At 37.0% G+C, this 17168-nt stretch overlaps 1 pseudogene; it reads right to left on the bottom strand.

Moving 5' to 3' along the window:
* Positions 1 to 1290: 1290 nt before the first annotated feature.
* LOC134361724 (disintegrin and metalloproteinase domain-containing protein 20-like) lies at positions 1291 to 14522 on the bottom strand (annotated as a pseudogene).
* Between the last annotated feature and the right edge of the window lie 2646 nt (positions 14523 to 17168).

The following is a 17168-nucleotide window of genomic DNA, read 5'->3' as shown; positions in this document are numbered from 1 at the left end:
AGGAGTAGGTGGAGCAGCTCCATCAAGGCACTGATTTACTAGGAGGAAGTGCGTAGCTTCAGTTCTGTCCTGAAAGTGGGGTCACAGCTGTAACTGGGAGTAAATGAAGAGGCTCCACAGCCACTTGGCAGCACAGGGTGGAATGTAACACTGCTTGCAGTTTGGCTTAGGGATGTTGGTCCACCAGGCAGGGGTGGTTTGGTGACAACTTAGCCTCTGGGATAAAAAAGTGTCATGGCTACTTGCCCCTGGGGCAAAACACACTCTAGCATTAGTTCCAGGTTCAAGATGGTGTAGCATAGTAATTTTCCAAGCCACAGAGGGTGGGGCATTCTGTAGACCCTTTCTCTGGGGTGAGTACAACTGTATGGACTCCAGGCAGCTCCCTCTGCTAGGCTTACTGCCTGTGGGGGCTACAGAGGTCGACAGTGATGAGGACTGTAGGTATCCAAGGTATTGATGGGCGCTGCTGGGATCCTCCTGCTTAGCTTTTCCCTGCAAAGAGAAGTTCCTCCTAGTTCCCAGTTGACCCTGGCTGGAGGACTGGGTGGTGAAGGCTGAATGTTTTTTCTTTTCTCTATATGTATATCCTGAGTTTCTCTGCTTACCAGAGTTTCAGTTACTCCTTTGATTTATTCCGACACTCTCCTTTAGTAATTTTTGTCAAATGTAGTTGATTGGTTGTTGTTTTGTCTGTCTTTCTGGTAGAGACAGTCAGCTATCTTGCTAAAGTCATTCCTTTTAGTATTTCTATTTCCTTCTTAAAATACTACTCTGTTGATAATAATAGTTAATTAATCTAAAACAAAGGAGAACAAACAACAGGGAAAAAAGAGAAAGAAGAAATGGAAAATATAGAAAACATAAAGGTAGCACGGTATTTAAATACTCCAATTAAAAAGCAGAAATTATAAATTAGATTACAATTCGGTTCTACTTATGTGTTGTCTACAAAAAAAACCCCATTATAAATGTAAACATTTACATAGGTTAAAAGTAATAAGATGAAAAATAATGCCCCATACCCCTACAAAAACAATGATTTAGCAATTATTCACACATGAACATAGGTCTGTGAGAGCTCTGGAGTCCACTTAAGAAGCTGCAGCAAACCAGCGAAGAAGTAAAACCAGAATAATCACAAATAAAAGTGTAGGGAAAACAGTATAATTTTACTTGCATTTCCCCATCCTCCAGACCAGCAGAGCTCAGCACCATGAGGAATTTACAATGGAAGAAAAAAGAGCAGGAGAATCACAGCGGCCATTACTGCAGAGAACCTCATTAGGCTCAACATCTCCACTGTCCCAAATCCACACAACCTTTGCTGCTGAAAACACTCACAGTCTTCACGGATGTAAACCCTAGCCGATTGAGTGACCTGGAACCCCTGGCACCACACCTCCCACTTTCCCCCTGTGTCAGGTCAGTGCTGTGGTCCTGATCTCCCAGATTTACAGTCATGGTTGCAACCCAGGCCACAGAGCCTGGGCTGCCAGGGGTGGGGGAGGCCTCAGAGTCACAGATCCTGGCACTGTGGGCAATCTTCATCCAACCCAGCCACAAAGAGTTGAAGCTTCCTACACCCCAAGACCTAGATGCCAAATTAAGTTCATGAGAACCAAAGCCCAGGATCTCAGCTCCACAACATCTCCAAGCAACTGCACCTGGAGCTAAGCATTGTTGCAACTGCTTTTAGCTCAGGTCATATTGTACACCAAGAGGAATCACCTTGGTGAAGTCTTCTCACTGTGGGAAAAACAAGACTAGGAAGACCTCAAAAGCCCTTGCTATTGAAGACTTTAACAAATAGGCTTAATAAATAGGTTGTTAAAGTCTTCAATAGCAAGGGCTTCTTTTGGGGTCTACCTAGTCTTGTTTTTCCCACAGTGGGAAAAGTTCACCAAGGTGATTCTTCTTGGTGTACAATATGACGACCTGGATCTGTATATTTATACGTCTCCTAAAACTTGAAATGTTTTCAGCTATTATTTTATTAAACAGATTTTCTATGTGTTTTTTCTTTTTTCTTTTCTTTTCTTTTCTTGTCTTGTCTTGTCTTGTCTTATCTTGTCTTGTCTTGTCTTTCAGAATGCCAGTAATTTAAATTTATGTTTGCTTAATGGTGTGCAAAAATTCTTGTAAGTTTTCTTCATTTTTTAAAATTCTTCTTTTTTCTTTTTTTTCTCTGACTGGGTATTTTCAAATGACCTATCCTAAAGTTCACAAATTCTTTCTGTTTGTTCTAGCCTGCTGTTAAAGCTCTCTACTGTCATTTTAAATTACCTTCATTTAAGTCTTAAGCTGCAGTAATTATTTTTGGCCGTTTTGTATAATATCTATTTTTTTCTTGCTAAATTTTTATTTTATATTATTAATTATTTTAAAAATTTTACAGTGGCTTTCATAGATAGAGTTCTCACTTGCATTTAGGTCTTAGTGTGCTGGTCAGGAAAGGTGTGGTGATTCTGGTTCCATGTAGATGCGGTGGTATAGTCTTCAGGCATTTTCTTTAGTTGCAATTAATGTCACTCATAACTGTGGATGCCTCAGTTATTTAGATATTTGTGATAGCTGTAAAATTTGTAAGAGATGATTGTTCTATCAGATGCACAGATGTTATCACAGGAACACAGGAAACATGAAAAAAACAAGGAAATATGACAACATCGAAGGAACACAATAACACACCAATGACAGAACTCCCCACCCCAAAGAAAGAAATCTAAAAACTGCCAGAAAAAAATTCAAAATCACAATCTTTAGAAAACTCAGTGAGATATAAGAGAATACATATAGACAATTCAACAAAATTAAAAAAAAACAATTTTAATATAAAAGAAAAATTTAACAAGAAAAAAATAGATATTATACAAAACAGCCAAAAATAATTATTGTAGCTTAAGACTTAAATGAATGACAGTAGAGAGCTTTAACAGCAGGCTAGAACAAGCAGAAGAAAGAATTTGGGAACTTGAGGATAGGTCATTGAAAATACCCAGTCAGAGGAAAAAAAAAGAAGAATTTTAAAAAATGAAGATAGCTTACAAGAATTTTTGAGCACCATTAAGCAAACATATATTTAAATTATTGGCATTCTAAAAGAGAAGAGAAGAAAAGAAAAGAGAAGAAAAAAACACATAAAAAACCTGTTTAATAAAATAATAGCTGAAAACACAAGTTTTAGGAGAAGTGTGAATATACAGATCCAGGAAGCTCAAAGGTCCCCAAATAGATAACACCTCAAAAATGGTCCTTTCCAAGGCACATTATGGTCAAGACATCAAAAGGCAAAGACAAAGAGAAAATTTTTAAAATAACAAGAGAAGAGCTTCAGGTCACATGTAAGGAAATCCCCATTAGACTAACAGCAGATTTCTGAGTGGAAACTTTACAGGCCAGGATAGAATAAAATGACATATTCAAACTGCTGAAAAATAAAATTGCTAGCCAAGAATACTGTACTCAGCAGAGTTACCCTTCAGGAATAAAGGAGAAATAATGTTTTTCACAGAAAAGTAAAAACTGGGAAATTCATCACCACTAGTCCAGCCTTACAAGAAATCCTCCAGGGAATCCTACATCTGGAATTGAAAAGATGAAAACTACCATCAAAAAAAAAAAAAAAGGCAAAAAGATAAAACTCACTGGTAAATCAGGTACACAAATGCAAAAGAGAAAGGAATCAAACCTTATAACTAAAAAAATATTTATCAAACTGCAATGACAGAAAATAAGAGAGGAAGAAATGAACAAAGGATATACAACACAGAAAACAATGACTAAGGTGATGGGAGCACTCCTCACCTATTAATAACAACCTTGAATGTAAATGAACTAAATTCTCCAATTAAAAAAATGTACCCTGGCTGAATGGAGAAAAAAAGAAAAAAGACTCAACTACACACTGCCTTCAAGGAACTCACTTCATCTGCAAAGACATACATAGACTGAAAGTGAAGAAAATGGAAAAAATAATATTCCGTACAAATGGAGACTGAAAGCAAGTAGGAGTAATTATAATTACATCAGATAGAACAGACTTCTAAGTTAAAAACTATAAAAAGAGAAAAAGAAGGTTATTATGTAATGTTAAAGGGATCAATTCAGTAAGAGGATACAACAATTGTAAATATACAAGGTATGTTAGTCTGATTATGTTGCTTAAAACAGAGTATCTGAAACTCGGTAATCAGTAAGAAAACAAAAGTTGTTGCTTACAGTTTTGGAGGCTTGGGAGTCCAAAGTTCACAGAACACATCTGGTGGAGACCTTGTTGGCAGGTGGTGACTCTTCACAGCAATGCAAGGTGTCACATGCTGGATGGCTTGAGTGAGAGTGAGCTAACTTCTCACTTGCTCACCTTTTAAAGTTATCAGAACCACACTCACTACTCCATGAATGGGTCAATCCATTCACAAGGGAACAATCCTCAAAGACTAATCATATTTTAAAAGCCTCACCTTTTAATTACTATAATAGGATTTCCCACCTTTTTAACACTGTCACAGTGGGTATTAAGTTTCTAATACATGGAACTTTGGGGGACATATTTACCCATAATACAAAAGTACCTCAAAAAGGTCGTGGAAAAACAGTATTCTCTTTTACTTTTATTTTTCCATGAACTCTTCAAAGTACCCTCACATTTGCACCCGACATTGGAATACCCAGAAATATAAAGCAAATATTATTAAATATGAAAAGAGAGATAGGCTCCAATACAATAATAGTTAAGAACTTCAACAATCCACTCAGCATCAGACAGATTACCTACACAGAAAATTGGCAAAGAAATGTAAGATTTAAACTGCACTATAGGCCAAATGGACCCTACAGACTCTTACAGGACATTTCAATCAACAGCTACAGAATACACATTCTTTCCATCAGCACACAGAACATTTTCCACATCTGAATCATGGGTGTTGCAGAAGGGGAGGAAAAAGGAAAAGGCATTGAAAACATATTTAATGAAATAATCTCAGAAACCTTTTTAAATATAGGGAGAGGTATGGACTTTCAGATCCAGGAGGCTTAATGATCTCCAAATAAGATTCAGTCCAAAAGGATCCACCCCTGAAAAACCAGGGAATGAAAGGAAGCCAATATCTGAGGAATGGGCATTGCCCTCAGAATGAAGGAGCTGCAGCCACAAGCCTTCAGGAAAAGTGGTGCACAAGAATGTGCAAAAGCACACACACACACACACACACACACACACACACACACAGAGAGAGAGAGAGAGAGTACTTTACACACCCACAAGGCCTAAGAGGGCAAAATCATAAGCTTATAGCACCAATTCAAGAATTAATTCTGTTTATTTTTCTCCTTCTTCCTTCCCATTATCCTAATTTATTTATTTGTTCATTTATTTTACTGAAACATAATTGGTAGCCTCCCACAAGTAGGGGCCCAGTAATCAGCAGTCTCCCAGCAAAGATAAACCCAGGACCGGACGGCTTGCTGCTGAATTCTATTAAACCTTTAAAGAAGAGTTAATACCAATTCTCTTCAAAGTATTCCAAACAATTAAAACAGAGGCCACTCTTCCAAACTTATTCTATGAAGCCAGCATCACCCTGATACCAAAACCAGACAAAGATACAACAAAAATAGAAAACTACAGACCAATATCTCTGATGAACACAGATGCAAAAGCCCTCAACAAAATATTAGCAATCAGAATACAGCAACACATCAAAAAAATTGTACACCATGATCAAGTGGGATTCATCCCAGGGATGCAAGGATGGTTTCAACATAGACAAATCAATAAATGTGATACACACATCAACAAAATCAAGGTCAAAAGCCATATGATTATCTCAATAGATGCAGAAAAAGCATATGATAAAATTTAGCATCCTTCATGATAAAGACTCTCAGCAAATGAGGTATAGAATGAAAGTACCTCAAAATGATAAAAGCCGTAAATGACAGCCCCACCACCAACATCATCTGAATGAGGAAAAACTGAAAGCTTTTCCTTTAAGAGCTTTCAATAAGAGTGGACATCCTTGTCTTATTCCACATTGTACTGTAAGTATTAGCTAGAGCAATCAGGCAAGAGAAAGAAATAAAGACCATCCAGATTGGAAAAAATGAAGTTAAACTCTCCCTGTTTGTAGATGTTATGATCTTGTATATAGAAAATCCTAAAGCCTCTACCAAAAAAAACTCTTAGAGCTGATTAATAATTTCAGTAATGTTACAGTATATAAAATAAACATCTGCAAATCAGTAGCATTTTATGTTCCAGTAATGATATAGCAGAAAAAGAAATCAAGAAAGTAAGCCCATTTACAATAGTCACCAAAAATAAAATACCGAGAAATCAATTTAACCAAGGAGGTAAAAGATCTCTATAATGAGAACTATAAAACACTACTAAAAGAAATTAAAGAGAACATAAAAAGGTAAAAGGACATTCCAATTCCATGCTCTTGGTTTGGAAGAATTAACATTGTGAAAATGTTCATACTACCCAAAACAATCTACAGATTTAACACAATCCCCATCAAAATACCAATGACATTCTTCACAGAAATAGAAAAAACAATCCTAACATTCATATGTAACAACAAAAGACCATAAATAGCCAAAACAATCATGAGCAATAAAATAAAATAAAATAAAGCCAGAGGCATAACATTACCCAACTTTGAATTATACTACAAAGCTATTATATTAGTATTTTATTTGCATAAAGACAGACACTCGGACCAATGGAGTGGAAGACAGAACCCAGAAATCAACCTACATACTTACAGCCAATTGATCTCTGACAAAGGCAACAAGAATATACATTGGAGAAAAGCTTGCCTCTTCAATAAACGGTGTTGGGAAAATTGGACATCCATATGCAGAAGAATGAAACAAGACCTGTACCTCTCACCACATACCAAAATCAACTCAAAATGCATTAAAGACTTAAGTATAAGACCTGAAACTATAAAACTACTAAGGGAAAATAAAGGGGAAACACTTCAGTAAGTAGGACTGGGCAAAGACTTTATGAATAAGAACCTAAAAGCACAAGCAAAAAAAGAAAATAAATAAATAAATAGGATCATATCACACTAACAAACTTCTGCAAAGCAAAGGAAACAATCAACAGAATGAAACAGATTGGGAAAAATATTTGCAAACTATAAATCCAACAAGGAATTAATATCCAGAACATACAAGGAACTCAAGCAACAGAAAAAAACCAAATAGCCCAATTTAAAAAAATGGGCCAAGGAGCTTAGTAGACATTTTTTGAAGAAAGACACACAAATGTCTAACAGGTACTAACCATCAGGGAAATGCAAATCAAAACCACATTGAGCTATCACGTCACCCCAGTTAGACTGGCCATTATTAAAAAGACTGAGAATAACAAATGCTGGCAAGGATGTGGGGAAGGGAAAGCTCTTCTACACTGTTGGTGAGACTGTAAAGTAGTACAGCCATTGTGGAAAGTAGTATGGAGGTTTCTCAGACAACTACAGATAGAATTACCATGGGATCCAGCAATCCCACTTTCAGGTGTATACCCAAAGGAATGGAAATCATCATGTCAAAGGGATACCTGCACTCCTATGTTCATCACAGCTCTATTTACAATAGCCAGATGATGGAACCAACCTAAATGTCCATCAGCGGATGACTGGACAAGGAAAATGTGTTCTATATACACAATGGAATTCTACTTATCCATAAAAAAGAATGAAATTCTGCTATTTGCAGCAATATGGCTGAGCCTGGAGAAAAGTATGTTAAGTGAAATAAACCAGACACAAGAGAGATACCACATGTCCTCACTTGTAAGTGGGTGCTAAGACAGAAAGAAAGGAAAAAAGAAAGAAAAGTAAGGAAAGAAAAGAAAAAAAAAGACCATAATAATATGTTGATCGTTCAGAAAGACAGAACAAATCTATTGTTACTAGAATAGGGGGTGGGGGTTAAAAGAGTGGAGAGGGAGAGATTGTGTAAGGAGCATAAAGAATAATTATGATTTGTAATAATGAACATGCTAATAATATTGATTTGATCAACACATGTACACAGGTGATGATAGTTGATGTTGTACCCCCCAAATTACATAATAATTAATTATACTTCAATTAAAAAAAAAAAAATCTCCAGGGTTGACCCTATGATAGGCAACAAAACAAGTCTCAACAAATTTTTAAAAATTGAAATCTTATCAAATATCTTCTCTAACCATAATGAAATAAAACTAAATATCAATAGCAAGAGGAACTTTAGAAATTGTACAACTACATGGAGATTAAACAACACCCTCTGGAATGACAAATGGGTAAAAAAAAAATTAAGAAGAAAACGCTAAAAATTTATGAAACAAATAAAAATAGAAACACAACATCCCAAAACCTAAGGGATACAGCTAAAGCAGTGCTAAGAATGAAGTTTATAGCAATAAATGCTTTCATCAAAAAAGTGGAAAGATTTCAAATAAAGAACATAATGATGCATCTCGAGGAACTAGAAAATAAAAAATAACACACCTGAAATTAGTTGAAGAAAAGAAATAATAAAGATCAGAGCAGAAATAAACAAAATTAAGGCTATAAAAAAACAGAAAAGATCAACAAAAGAAAATGTTGGATTTTTGAAAAGATAAGCAAAATTGACAAACTATTAGCTAGACTAACCAATAAAAAAAGAGAAAAGACTAAAATAAATAAAATCCGAAACAAAAAAGGAGACATTAAAACTGATACCATAGAAATACAAAGGATCATTACAGATTATTATAAAAATCCATATGCCAACAAAATTGGAAGACCTTGAGAAAATAAGTAAATTTCTTGACACTTTCACCAAGATTGAACTAAGAAGAAAAAAAGAAACTTGAACAAACCAACTAGGAATGACAAGATTGAATCAATAATAAAAATTTTTCAGATACCGAAAAGCCCAGGACCGAACAGCTTCACTGCTGAATTCTACCAGTAAAATAAATAAATAAATAAATAACACAAATTCCTCTCAAACTCTTCTAAAAAATTGAAGAGGTAGGAATTCTTCCAAACTCATTCTGTTAGGCCAGCATTATCCTGATACCAAAACCAGACAAGGACAAAACAAGAATAGAAAGCTATAGGCCAATATTCCTGATGAACATTAAAAAGTTCTCAACAAATCTTACCAAACTGAATCTAGCAGCATATTAAAAAGAACATTCACTATGTTCAAGTGGGATTTATCCCACAATGTAAGGTGTGTTCAACATACATAAACCAATAAATGTAACACATCACATGAACAGACTGAAGGACAAAAACCATATGATCATCTCAATTGAAGCAGAAAAAGCATTTGATAAAATTCAACAATGCTTCACGATAAAAACTCTCAACAAATTAAATCTAGAAGGAATGAATCGGCACAATAAGAGCCGTATGTGAGAAACCCACAGCTAATATTATACTGAGCTTCAAAAAGCTGAAAGCAATTCCTCTAAGAACTGGGAAGAGGAAACTTTCCAATTTGGTGCCCTCTATTTCTTTCCTAATTGTCTGTTTGCAGAATAAATGTCTCTATTTGCAGACAAATTGTCCCTGTTTACAGACAAAATGATCTTATAGAAAGAAAACCTTAAAAGCTCCACCAAAAAACTCTTAGAACTAATAATGAATTCAGTAGAGTTGCAGAACACAAAATCAAAACACAAAAATCAGTACTGTTTCTATACACCAATGATGAACAAGATGAAAAATGTGCGAAAAAGTGTATTTTTTAGTTCTAAATTATCAATTTGATCACTTCCCATCAACTGAAGATATTCTACATTTTTTTCCTGTTTTTATACACTGTTCTCCTATTTTAAAAAGTATTAATCAGTCATTTTTTTAATGTACTCTTACTCCACTGTCTGGATCATCTTGACATTACTAATCTTTCTTCCTTCTGCTTCTTTCCTACTTTTAAAAAAATTCTCGAGTAGTAGGTCATAACTCTTTTACTGTAGGCATGAATGAAAATATTTTATTGTATGCAGGTAATTGTGTATAAAACAAGAGAAGCTCCAGATACCTCCACTGGAGATATTTCCCTATTTTCTCTGCTAAAAAGATAGGGCGAGAAGCCAATTACCTAAATCCATCATGGATTGAGTTAGGTTAGAGGCGAGTGAGTTTTCAGCAAATTTTAGACCAATTCTCCTTCACTTATGTTGCGCAGGTCTAGTCGGCTAGAGTTTCAACTGGGAGTCTGTGTGACTATTTCCTCAGCTCTGAAAGATTATGTGGATTAAATTATCATCCAAAGGCTCACAGCCCAGCTCTCCAGCTTCTTGCTACATACAAGTTCGAAATCAGATAAGCATTTTAATGGGGAGACAGTACGTGTGCTTGAGAGAAGCTACTTTTTACTATGTCTTGTGTCCAAAATATAACATGATTAGGAAATCATGCCTTTCAAGAAATTTTAGTCTAGCTCATCAGCATCCCACAAAGCCCTCAATTCAGAAAATGTGACTTGGGGAAGAATGACTATAAATTGAAAATCCCCAAATGTCTAATTTATGAATCTAGTCCTGTGTAGTGACTAAGGGGATTGCTGGTTTCTCCATCTCTCAGCAGAGGTCCTCCGACTGGTACAAGCCTAATCCACAATTCACACCCAGTGTCAGCTCCAGAGGAGAAACTGGCTGGAATAGTCAACTCACTTCAGAATTGTTTCCACGCCTGAGATTTTAGTTCTTCCAGTCCTTCATGCTTCCACACCTCTCTGAAGCCCCCCAAATGTGGGTTTTACAGTCTAAATGGGATTTTAAAGATTTTTTTCACTAGAAGAAAGAAAGTTTTCTAGATTTATTACAGTATACATAGAATTATGTTTCTTCCTCATCCTATTTAATAACCAAAGTTACAGAGTAAGTGACAAGAGTTATTGTTCTCTCTTTTCATATTTAAAAAAAATTCTCCCTAAGTTTAAATCATTTCCCCTAGATGGTGGAGGGAAATGGTGAGAAAAATTCAAAACCTTCTGATGTCTGACTCCTTCCTCTGTTCTCCACTGTATCACGGTGAGCACCATATCACTCAGATAGTTCATTCACAAAATGAGAAAGCACACCATCGAGATAACCACGAGTGCTAATGATAAGATGTAACTATCACTACTAGTTCTGGAGATCAAAGGGGAGAGGTTGGGGTTATTTGAGCTAGAATAGGTGAGCTTCCAAAACCTAGAGCTTTGGAATAGGTGCCATGGTCCTAGGACCACCTCTGAGGACCGGGTACAGCCAATGTGATGCCGGAGCCTCTGGAATTAGGTGGAGGCTCAAAGGCTTGGGACTCAGAACTGCGAGGGTGAGTTGCTTGGTGGCTGTGCTGGCATCTCTGGGCTGACAGTACTGTTGGTTCCGGGAGTTACTAACTACATAGAGTAGTAATGTGCAGAATGAAAGCTACTGCTGCTGCCGAGGTGCAAGCTGGTACTGAGGCCACAGTGACATCAGCAGCACTCAGACCATTCTCTAGGTCTCCAGTCTCCCTCTAGCTCCTCTATTGGCAGAAATGCACAGCGAGGACTGGCAAAGAAGAAATGCCATATGGAGGTCCCCGTTCTCCATGTGACAGAGCAGAGCAAAATGGGGAAGGAGGCTGGAATTGAGGGACAACAAATTAAAACACACACACCCCAGCCGAAAATAAACCACTAACCCTGCTTAAAATAATGAAAGGTAGGAATATGCTGGGAATTACCTTTACTTAATGGTTCATGTTTTTGACCCTGAAACATGCTAGATCTCTGAATTTTTGTCAGTGGTCTCTGACACACGTAATAACATTTCTACTGCCAAATGCACTAAAAATCTATACAGGATACATTTTATTAAGAATTCAGTTTATTTTCTCATATTGTGATTTTAAGCTGTTTTTTGTTAGGTGAAGTTGAAATATTTTGATTTTTGTCCTGAAGTGAAGTTTCAACATTTTCCACATTTTTATCACATGAAATTTGAACACTGTACTCTTTTTTCTCGGCTATGTTTCAACAGTTTGTTCATTTTTCTTAGGTGAAATTTGAACATTTTGTTCTTTTGTTGATTTTTTATCCATGCAGCAAAGCAAAAGCAACAAACAGCAAAGCAAGACCAAAAGAGCAATCCAAAGTAGTACCAAGTAGCTCTTCTTGTGCACCTTTCTTTTGGTTTCTGCTTTTCTTTCACGGGGTGGGCCACTAACAACACTAATTTCTCTGCCTTGTATCAGGCAGTTGTTGGTGTTGGGGGTGCTCACCCAATGTTGCAATGGCGCGATGTTTATTTTTGCAGTCACCTTTCATATTGCAGGTCTTAGGTGAACAAGCACTTTGCAAACATGAGATAGGAACACACCGCCTGCAGATGCACACATGCTCTGTACCACACTCTGTGCCATCTTTCACATCACCAATATCAGGTATGGTCATCCCAAAACGATAGTCGGTACTCCAGCAGGTGACTCCATTGGAGTGAGCCCTATGCACAGTAGAATGATCTGTCAAATGCAGAATTTCTGTCACATTCGCACACTGAACTTTCCCACACAGCATATCTGAGATACTACATCTTACAAATGTAGAGCCTTTCAAACTACAGTGACCAAAATGGGTACCTTGGGTGTTCATTTCCTTGTAGCAACTGTGACTTGCACTATTGGCATCCTTGCTCATCATAGACATGACATGTCTTTTCACAGCAGTAGCCGCCACCCATGCAACAGACCCATCTGGTGCATGCACATCTGCTGGACAGTTATGCAAGGTTCCATCGCACCACTCTGGAAGATCACATTCCTCGGCCTTTTCTCTACAGACTGTGCCTGTAGGTATGAACTGGCAGTCTTTGCAACAAAGCCCCAAAGCACAAGCAGCCCCAGGTTTCAGAGTGCAGTTTGCCGAACAACAGGGATCTCTAGTACACAACTGCAAGGTTCCACAGTCACTCTGCTCTCCTTCATCAACTTCACCATTCCCACACTGTTTCAGTGCAGAGACAGCCCCTGGATTTGATTCTTTGAACATTCTTTTTTTGGAGAGACAGTAAAGAACTTTTTATTTATTTAATGTATTTATTTATTTAATGAATTAATTTATTATTATTATTTTACATTCTACGGTGTTGTTATGGAACAGTAGGAGGGGGAGTAGGGAGGTGGGTAGAAGAAGGAAGGTGGGGGTGTGAGGCTGAGGAGGCTTCTGGCAACTGCTCGGTCATCACCAGGCTGGATGTGGACATGGGGTGCGTGGCTGAGGCCCTTGGGCCCCCTTCATCCTGGCTTGGGAGCCCTGGGGGCTTCCGGTTCTTCTAGGTTTTATGGATGTTCTTTGGTGGTGTTAGACCTTTGCTGGTTAATATCAGAACTTTTGCTGTGATCTGTGGGCTTTTTTGTTTTCCTTCAGTTCTGTCTAAGGAACTTTTTGTAACTGCAGTTGACGAATGTTGCTGATGTAGTTCCTACTGAATGCATTGTGCGTCTTATTTCTTCACATACACTTTTTGTATCACCAGGTTATGACCAACGTGATGTTCCACATTCATGGCAAAGTTAAAAAGTTGACCAGTCATGAAACTCATTACAGAACACTGTTTAGTTTGATCAGGACATACTGATCCTTTGTGGGATAAGAGAAGATATGAGAATCTTTGTGTTGAAAAAAAGGTGCAACTTCATATTGAATGCAGGGACCAATGTTGTTTTTAGTCCATATGCTGAATTCCAGCAGTACAGCATTGTGTTATCTTGTCATTAGTTCCTTCAGTCCAGATCTCAACTCCAGGTAAACTCATGTCAAGGTCCATTGGAGCATAAGGCATATCTACTGCTTAGCTAACTGTGATTATCTCCTCCTACAAAAGTATGATGTTATTATCCCGATAAACAAATCATTGGTAGTCCACCAATACCACCTGCTCAAGAAACCATCTGTGGGTCCACCAGCCTTCCTGGGTGCTTTGCATCAGAGTAGAATTATCACACTCTTGAAGCTTTAATGGTCATGCTTTTTATTCTGTTAGCCCACATCTCCTCACTGTCCCCCTTATATATTAGACGTTCAAATGTTGCAGAAAGTCTTTTGGGATGATTTCATAAGTAATGTCATTTATCAGCAGCATTCCTTGAAAGCCCCCAGAACAGGTGTTAAGAGCAGCCATGGATTCTAGGTCCCTTTCTACATAATTGTGATAGTAGCAGTCATTCTGGACAAAAGGCTGGTCTTTGACAAGGGCACCCTGATCTGTGCAGGTGAATACAGAGAAATATCTGGACGCCAAATACATCATGACATTCATGTGCGTAATGTCTCTGGCCCTCAAAGTGTAGGCTTTGTGTGAGACAGTCTGGAGCCTTCATGCTTCTACCAAAGTCAGTTACCCTCAGGAGTATCACCACTTTGGGGGGAATGTGAGATTGAGAGTGTCCAATCTGGGACCATCCAAAAAGGAACAGAAACACCACCAGCCAGAGCAACAGAAGAGTGATCTTCACATGCACCAGGGCCTCACCCACAGTCATTATGGAGCCACCATTATGGAACTGCAGGTGAGAACAGGGACAGGAGGGCTGGGGGCACTGCTGGTCTGTCTGCTCCTTTTGAAATGTGTTTATACAGCATTGATCTTTAACTGTCTGTCTTCAGGCAGAGTTAATCCATCAGAGCAGCAGAAGTCAAAGAAAAATAAAAAGGAGGTCAGATACAGGGATGGCATTATGAGTAGGTTAGGATAGAGGAGAAAGAGCAGTGAAGGGGTTAAAACAGATTAGTGTTTGGTTGAAAATATGCCTCGATATACTGCCTCTGAGTTGCTTTAAAATTTTTAAATACTGGAGAGGCACAGTCAGATGTGGATGTATGAAAGAATGACAATTGGCCACAGGCTGGTAATTATTGAAGGACACATGGATTCATTGTACTGTTCTCTAAATATATATATATACGTGAGCATGTCCAAATAGTCCAAACAAAAGGGTCTTAATGAAAAGGTGAACATATATCTTGTTTTGATCAAGGAATCTTTTTTATGCGTATTGACTTGCAATAAATATCAATAGTTCCTCTTTTCAATTTTAAACAAATTTTTCTTAAGTTACATTACTCAAGAGAGATATATAAAAACTTCTCACGTATATATATATTTTTTCTCATGGCACTTAATATATATTTCCATACAACAAATCATTACTTGTCCTATCTTCATCTAATTGTGTCAAACTGCAAATTTTCAAAGCATCAGTTGACATTCAAAATTATTACTGTCTACTGAAATAGATACCTGTATTCAATAAAACAATAAACAACAGTGGAACTGGAAGAGGAGCACCTTGGGTTGATAAATAGATATTATGCAAAGGTGTTCATATTAAATTATGCTCTCGAGAAAAATAACATTTTTCAGTGCCTCTGACCATATGAAATAAAAAGCAAACCAAAGTAGCTGGGAAAGCAACAGTGGAAGATGGGATAATGCTTAAAGCATAACAAAGTGCCTCTAGAAATGAAAAGAAAATCAATGAACCCCAGAAGGAGGGAGAAAACCTTTGGGGATGACAATGTTACTATACTGGGGAAAAGGCATCAATATCTTTGACAGATTTAGGAGTATCAAGTAACCAGCTCCGGAGATAGACCTTCACATGTATTTATCTCTTTAAAAAATTACATATGCATATTTCATATAAAAACTCAAATGCAAATTTCTTCAGTAATACAAATGTACTATCACTCATTTGTGGAAATGAGAAATCTGGTACTAGAAGTGCCTGGCTAGCTACTGAGTTGTCACTTGGTTCTTGAATGAAACATTAGTAGAACCACACAATAGCTCTTGGGAAACATAAATGAACGATATGGACTCAAAGTGTTTAGTGGTTTGGAGTATAAATTAAGGCAGATTTTTGCAGCAAAGATATACTTTAGGAATCTGTAAAATTGCATTCAATATTTTACATATAAAATGCTTATTTTTATATAGATAGTGACACTATCTGCAGTCTTCATAAGATCATTAAGCAATGAGATTATTTAAGTAAAGGGATTAAGAACTACTAGACTAGTTGGAAGATATTTTTTTAAAATCTAGAGGAAAGTGAAGTCTGCCATGGGGGATCTAAAACACATTGACCAAATACTACTTCCCACAGTAGTTAATAAAAAAGTAAAAGATGCCGGATTCAGCACCTGTCATCTTCTAGATCCCAGACCCATCTCTCAATAATTTTTCTTTTATCTTGATTCTATGCTTTTGACTTCTTTCTGAAATAACTTTCCTGTTACTCATAAAATCTTTGTTTCATGAAAAGCAACACAATCTTTTCTCTCTTATCACTTCTTTATGGACCACTCCTTATTTCTACTTAATTTTACAAAAACTTATCTCTTAACAATGCGAAGCTTTTCATTCTCAGAATCCCCATATGCCTTACAGACCACATGTTTGGTCATGATTTGCATAAATTACTAAATCCCCTTCCAAACCACAAAATGGGCAGCCATCTCATTAAACTGTTATTTATCTTTCTTTCTTATTCTTACACTGACCTCTCAAATCAATCCTGCACAAACTGCAAAGAACTGGGTGTCTGATTTACTGCTTTCCACTCTACCAATAATCTTACCCATAGTCACTGTGTTTACACAAGCATATGGATACAGAACCCAAATTTTATTTGTTCTTGTTGTTTTGTTTGTTTTTACCTATGCAACTCATCTTCAATACTCTTTAGTTATTGACATATGGTCATGTCCTGTATCATATTCTCAACGTTAATTATCCTAACTCTTATTCTATCATGCACTGTGTAATGATGTTTTGGTCAACAATGGACCAAATACACTATGGTGGTCCCATAAAATTATAATGTAGCTCAAAAGTGTCTACTGATTAGTGACATCATAGCCATTGTAATGTCATAGCACCAGGAATTATTCCTGTGTTTGCGGTGATGGTGGCTAGGAGCAATAGTCTTTATCATATAGCCTAGGTTTGTAGTAGGCTAGATCATCTAGGTTCATGTAAGTACACTATATGATGCTTGCACTTCGATGAAATTGCCTAATGATGCATTTCTCAGAACATATCTCCACTTTAAAGTGTACAATGACTGCATGTTAAATAGTTAACCACAACCTTTATTCTTAATTAAAACTTACTCATCAAATTT

The sequence above is a fragment of the Cynocephalus volans genome, chromosome 13, assembly GCF_027409185.1.
Source record: "Cynocephalus volans isolate mCynVol1 chromosome 13, mCynVol1.pri, whole genome shotgun sequence".
NCBI classification, from domain to species: Eukaryota; Metazoa; Chordata; class Mammalia; order Dermoptera; family Cynocephalidae; genus Cynocephalus; species Cynocephalus volans.
The sequence above is the reverse complement of the archived record's forward strand: the minus strand, read 5'-3'. Positions and strand labels throughout refer to the sequence as shown.